Below are 7,312 nucleotides of genomic sequence, written 5' to 3'. Positions count from 1 at the left end.
CTCTGAAACTCTGCAGTAAGTTAGCCATTATACAAATCCACTGCTTATTTTTCTTCCACTTTACTTTTGTATTGAATTTGTAAAAACCATCCAAACCTCGTTTCATTCTCTTAATCCTTTAAATTTGAACAAACCAAGTAAGCTTTGGAACACTTATTGAGCAGTGGTTTGACGACATGGCATTTAAATGACAAAATAGCTGCCCTCTGACCTCTCAGAGTTCTCCTTCCATTGTGCCTGTAATTTTGATAAATGTCCACCTGGTGGTGATTCCTTGTTCCAGCTGCACAGATCCGTCACCACCTGGCCGAGGTTCAGCTAGTCTCTTTCCCAAGAAAGCACAGCTTTATCAGTCTCATAAAAGTCCCCATGCCACCTTCCTGCTTCCTGTATTTCATCACTGAAACAGAAAAGGGCAAGAAAAGACAAGATCGCATGGCAATTTGCATATAATTTTTTTTTCTTCCAATAAGGAAAATGTCCTTTTGGCAACCAAGCCCCACCTTCCCTTTTACGACTGGTTCCTCCAATGTGGCAGAGGAATGCTTTCTGCTTAGAAGGATGATGCTTCTTCAACTACCTTAGCAGCTACACAAACCCCAGCTGCTCTTATTTCCTTCCCCGGTACTTTGGGTATTGAATTTGTAAGAAGAGCCAACCTTCTCTTCTCTCTCTCAATATTTTAAATTTGAGCAGGTCAAGTAAGCTTTAAAGCATTTTTTGAGTAGTTACTTGACAATATCACACATGCATCTCGGCGTTCAAGGGCAATATGTTAAGCTGATCTGCAAAATATTCCTCTTTTACTACATTCAAGACATTTTGTTTTTACTTTCCAACTCTTAATGAGAAAATTTGTTATTGGCTCTGTTTCAGCTCCAGCTTCTGCTTACTGGGAATAGAATTTCTAGCAATTATCACAAGGTGTCAAGAGAGTAAAAGTCATTTGAATATTTCCTTGGTTGGCTGCAGGGAGGCAGTAGATTGTCATAATGAGATATGACTTGTACAACATGGCTGTGAAGGATTATGATAGCATCTCAATGGACTGGTGAGGCATTCATTCATCCATTTGCCATTTCAGCAAACATGTATCAAGGACCGCTCTGTGCCTTGTGGCGTTTTAGGTGCCGGGAAAGAAAGGTACACCTGAAATTGGCTTTTCCATCAAAGTAGTCACCACAATTTTGTGGAGGATTAACGCAAGATGATATTGATGGTACAGATATGTGCACAGTTCTCTTACACACAAGCTTGTTCCTGGTGTCCTAGGCAATGCAGAAGGGGGAAAATTCCCAAGGGAGCACTGGGGTTTGGTCTGACCTTCACAATATTTCTATAGCCAATTCCAATTGAGTCCTGGAGTCTTCTTTCCTCAGCTAAGGAATGCCGGCATCTGCCTCTGATCTTGACCTTCTGTGACTCTGGATTATTTTATTGACTTATCTGTACTCTTGGGAGTAATTCCTCATCACTCTTCTTAACTGCCTCACCCTCTTCATCACTTGCAGAGCTGGTGGGTAAGTCTTGAGAGAGTTGCTCCCAAGAGCTGTCAAGTTGTCAAAATTGAAGAAATGTTTCCAAGGAAAAGGGGGTGCAGGGCCATTCTGAACATTAATGTGAGCTCTAAACAATGGTGTCCATTTGACTTGGTGGCACAAGAAAATTCATAGTCACATCTACCCAAATGAAGGTAGGCAGCCCTCACTTCCAAATTAGTCCTATTGTGTTCCGGACAGAAGGGGAGTCTCTTGAGTGGAACAGCTGAGAAGGATGATCAGATCTTAGTTCGATATCAAACAGATTAAAATTGGGGCTTCCTCCTGCATTAATGTTAAGGGTGTGGGCTCATGGAACCAGGACGCCTTTGTTCCAATGTGGCTCTATCCTTTCCTTACAGGGGAATATCGGGCAGGTTATTTTTCCTCTTCGGACTTCAGTTTCCTTATCTATAGAATGAGAAAAATACTAGAACCTGCCTTTCAGGGAATCACGAAGATTAAATGAATAATTGTAAGTAAGTCGTGAGCCACATAATGATGTTTTGGTCAGTGATGGAGTGCATATACAACTAAGATTAATATCACAGAGCCTAGGTGTGTAGTAGGCTATACCATCTAGGTTTGTGTAAGGACACTCCGTGATGTTCTCTTTGTGTAAGTACAACAATGAAATCGCCTAATGACACATCTCAGAACATGACCCTGTTGTTATGCTATATTGACTATATTCAATACACGCAAACTATTAGGATTATTTGTAGTTTAGGAGCATCTCACATTCTGTGCCCATTTCTCTGGGTTGCACCATTCTGGAGACACATGAATGTGCCTTGTTCGTTAAACTTGAGATGTCTTGCTATTACTGATTATTACCATTATTATTGACATGTTCACCCACCCCGTGCATTTGGTGAGAGCTGGAGTCCCCCCACTCACAAGGGTAGCCTTGTTAACCTCCAGGGCAGCTGGGGAGGTAGGCGCTGGCACATGTGCCGAGTCCTGGCAAAGCTCAGGAAGTGGAGGAGGACCTCCCAGAGAGCACACTTTCTGTTTTATTTGGCTTCACAGAAACCTAAGTCTAGAGGCAGGCAAGTGAGCGCATGACAGAGGACAGTTGTGGCTTTACTCATTACAGTCTGAGGTTTCTCTTCCCTTAGCTTCTTCTCATCCTCGGGACCTCCACGTAGCAACACATAATCACTGAGAAATGTGAATGGGAGCCCATGTATTGCTTAGAGCCTATGTGGGGTTTTCTGGAGTCCTGAGGACTTTTTCTCAATTCTTTCTTTCTTTTCCAAGATTCGCTCTGAGCTAACATCTGCCAATCTTCCTCTTTTTGTATGTGAGCCACCACCACAGCATGGCTACTGACAGGTCTGTGCCTGGGAACCGGACCCAGGCAGCTGACGCAGAGCATGCTGAACTTAACCACTAGGCCACCAGGGCTGGCCCTCAATTATCTCATGTTTTGACTACGTAACATCCCTATGGCTCAAACATTAAAAAATATGAACTTATAGTGGAAATTCTTCTCCCGCTTCCCTCCTCATTCCTCCCCGTTGTCATCCCCCCCCACCCCATGTAGGTAAATGTTATTTATTTCTTATTTAACCTTTCAGGTTTGCCACATGGTAGCATACTAGCAGGACTGGCTTCACAGGCATGAAGAATGAATGTGCAGTCACTCGGGGCCCTGTGTTCAGGAGGGCCCTATGCTTGGTTTGATTCTCTGCCACTGCTGTCTTGAAATTCTTAATAATTTTTGAACCCCACCATTTCATTTTGCACTGGGCCCTGCCACTTGTGTAGCCTGTCCCACATGCTAGGCATCGTTCTTCACCTTGCTTTGTTCCTTAACTAAATGTCTTAAAGATCTTTTCATATTGATACATAAAGAACTTTCTGTTTTTTTTTTATAAAGCTGCCCAGTAGTCTATCCTTGAGGATTTAAGAAACTATACACGTGGCTACTTTAAGAATTCCGTTAGGGATCCCTGTCCCAATTTCCCAGGGCTCGGATGTTTCCAAAGTTGGGAGAGAGTAAAAGATTAACTGAGAGAAGCACCAGAAAACCTTCCCTCTGGCTGAATCCCCCATTCCCCTTGCTTGGTTGTAGAAGCCCTCAGAAGCACTCTCATTTCTTTACCAGCTTCCTGACTCACAGAGTCCCCACTCCCCACAGCTCCTTCCCTGCCACCCCTCCCTGCCTTGCGGTGGTTCAGCCCTGGCTTCTGAAATGCTTGACAAGGACTCATCTGGGCTCCACAGGCACAGCAAACGACCCTGTCCTTGCCTCCATGTGGAGACAAATACTCTGGGCTGAAGCACATAGTGGCTACCAGGGACACACTTCTGAAACTCCCCCCACCGCCCCATTTCTTCTTTATTCCTGCTAGGCATCATTTCTGCGTAAATCTATGGTCACAGCTCAACGATGTGGCTGCTTTTAAGGAGACAGCCTAGGCCCTGCCTGCTAAAGAATCTCCCAGCTGTCAGAAGGAACCAGAGCCTTGTCCTGAAACCCATGACCTGTACAGAAGCAGCCGAGAGCTCTGGCTCCATCACTGACCCACGTCCCTGAAGCCCCTCTTGGAGGTGGTTGTGACTGCCTACTCATTCAGGGGACACTCAGAAAGCGCCGTGCGCCACAGTCGTTCTGAGTGCCATCCCTCTGGAAAGAACAGAGCTTCGTATGAAGTCTTCATATGAAGTCCATGTGCTCCGGCTGGTGCTGGGGGCCTTGTACGTGAGCACATGTCTTGCCTGTCACCTCCTCCTCTGGCCGGGCCTGGGGTTTCAGGACATGGATGTGGATTGTGGCGCTAGACTTAGTTGTTCCGGTGTAAGTGTCAGCTGTGACGGCGGCCCTCCTGCGGAGCCGAGAGAGGTGCTGGCAGCCCAAGGCACAGGCTGCCCCCAGGCCTTAGCCTGTCCAACAGCTGGGTGGGGCACCCCTGCGTACGTTCATGCGGTGGAGACACACAGAGGTGAACGGAGGGGCAAGTGGTGGGAGAAGGCCCACAGCCTTGTGATGGTACAGCCTCTGCTCCTAGCCAGGCAAGGGAAACCACAGACCGCCCAGTGTGGCTGCTCCCCGTTCCCATCACGCCATGCCCTCTCACCGGAAAGAAAGATTAGCCAGATGCTAAACATGTGTTTTGGAGTCCACCCCACTTCCAGGGAGGGCTTCCAGGTACCCTGCGGCTCCACCCGGAGAAGACAAGGCTACGGCTCCAATTAAAGACTGTATCGAGTACTTGTGTTTCAGTACACTCCATTTGTTTATTTGAATATTTGATAAGACAAGTGCTGGGGTGGCAAAAGATTAATTAAAATAAGAAAGAACCATCTTAAGAGAGAAAAGGAAAGAGTGCGAAGATGGCTTCTCCCAGCCCCTGCCAGCGATTAATTAACCACTAATCCATTTGTTATTTCCCACTTAGGCATCTCTGTCCCCTGGACGAAAGGGAAGCTTATTATGTCTTAAATGTCTCATTAAACCATGTGGAAAGACAGTCTCTAAAATGGGTTTGGCCAGTGTGAATGGTATCTGCATACAGCGGGGGGTTGCTGAGGTGCGGCTGTGGGGCTTTCTGCAATTGGAGAAAACTTTTCTCATCAAAACACTGAGCTGTTCCAGGTGTCAGTGGGTGAGGACAGGGCGGGAGCACCAACAACCTCCCTTCCGTCTTCCTGCACGGGGAGGAGGAGGGGGAGGAGGGTGTCCACTGCATGCATCCTGGGCAGCTGGTTAGAAGGTATGTATCTATAACAGTGTATATAACGTACATATCTATAACAGTGTATATAACGTATGTATTTATAACAGTGTATATCATGTATGTAGTTATAACAGTGTATATAATGTATGTATTTACAACAGCGTTATTGAGACAGGGTGACATGCTCTAAAGTGTAGCCCTGGTTATATTTGAATCTCTACCATGAACGCAGGAGAGTGCTGTACCTCCCCGTGGGCTGGGGGCGGATGGATGGAGTTCTGTGAATTCTGCGTGTCATCTCCATCAATGGTCGAGGCCAAGCCTTGTCAGTCCCAGAGCCAGTGGCCCACACAGCTGCCTCTCTCCCTGTTTTTCTATTACCTACTCGTCCTTCTCCACTCTAGCAGCTGAGAATCTTTACCCAAAGTGATTTACAGCTGTGTGTGTCAGGAGGATCTGACACTGATTGAGTCTCTTATCTGCCTCCTGTGTCCTCCTTGCTGGCAGCCTCCCCCGCAGGTATCAATCAGGGCATCAGCTTCCTACTCCTGGGTGAGCCAGGGGCTATCAGGGATGCATTCTGACTGTCACCTTCATCTGAACTGCCACCTGCCCTTCACAGCGTAGAGTCTTTTTAAGGCGAACAGGGGAGAGGAGGTGCCTACACCACTCCCAGCCAAACTATCACAGCTTGGGACGATTCTACGTGTTTTGGACAAATTTGGGGAATATGGTTTCTAAAAGGCAGCACAGGGGACATTTACTTGCATCAGCTGCCAAAGCTCTAAATCTTTGTCAGGATGTTGATGGGGGTGGCAAGCCCCCGTCCCCCAGTCAAAATCGACATGATGTCCTCTTAGTAGGGCCACAGTCACAAGACAGCTTTGCGAGTTCTAAGGCCTCTGCTTTAGGAAATGCACAACAGAGGGGAGACAATGTCGCCAAGTGAACCCAGGATGGAGAGGGTAGGGGTGCAGCCCGTGAAGACCCACGGGAGAGATGAAAACACAAGGGCCAGGGAGAAAGAGGGAACAGCTGTCCGAGTCTGCTTTTGAATTGGCCCCAAATGCAGTGACATTTTCTTTTCTGGCTGCTTTGAAAAAGGAAGAGAGGAGAAAATGTAGACTCTGACATTAAAGACGGACGGGGCTCAGACAAACTGCACGGCTTTGAAGGTTCCCCGGTGCTGGGCGGGCTGAGGGCACACCTCCACGTGCGCCCTGGGAGAGGTCGCTCTCTTTGCCTTGAGCCCAGAGGGGTCCGCATGATGACATGGCAGCTCCCAGCCTAGGACGCTGTGGGGGGTGGGGGGGTGTGAGTATTTAACATGGCCTTGGCTGGCCTGGGGGCTGCGGTTCGCTCATCCACTTTGGGTTGACATTTGCAACAGGAACTCCGTCAGGCCTCTCAGAGGCGAGGAGCTGGGTGCGGGGCGAGGCCGAAGACTGAGCTCTCTGGTCTCCTGCAAAGGCACCAGCAGAGAGCCCCCCTCCCAGGTGGCCTGCCTGTCTCTGGCCTGGCTTTCCATTTGACTTTGAAAGCAGATTCGGCTGGCTGGTCCTGTGCATGTAAATGGCATCTTGAAGGAGCAGGAATCCCATTAGGAGGAACTATTGACCCGTCTGTCCGCATGCTGTTGACTCTGCTAACCTCCCCTTTGTGGCCTGTGATTCTGTAATGTGGGAAGTGGTAATTGGAGAAGAGAGGTTAGAAAGAGGAATGGGACAATGCCTGCATGTGACACTGAATAGCAAGGACTTGAAGCCTGCCTCATCCCTAATGTCCCCTTGGCCACCACAAGATGGAGACTCCCTGGTCCCATCACCCCAGAACTGGTTGGTCCAGAGCAGCTCCAAAGCCACTGTGTCTTATTCATCTCGGTTGTTCCACAGTCACCAGCACAGGTGCTATACCGGCACCTGCTAGGTTCCACATCTGTCTACGTCTTTGTCAGGACAGGTTAGAAATGCAAGGGAACCCAGGGGCCAACAGGGATGAGGGCCAGGCACATCCCTAGGGAAATGCAGGTGGCCAGGACGGGAAGCAAACTACATGAACAGCTGAAAAGAAGACCCACCTGTTTTAATG

The sequence above is a fragment of the Equus asinus genome, chromosome 4 (genome assembly GCF_041296235.1).
Source record: "Equus asinus isolate D_3611 breed Donkey chromosome 4, EquAss-T2T_v2, whole genome shotgun sequence".
NCBI classification, from domain to species: Eukaryota; Metazoa; Chordata; class Mammalia; order Perissodactyla; family Equidae; genus Equus; species Equus asinus.
Note: the sequence above shows the minus strand (reverse complement) of the source record.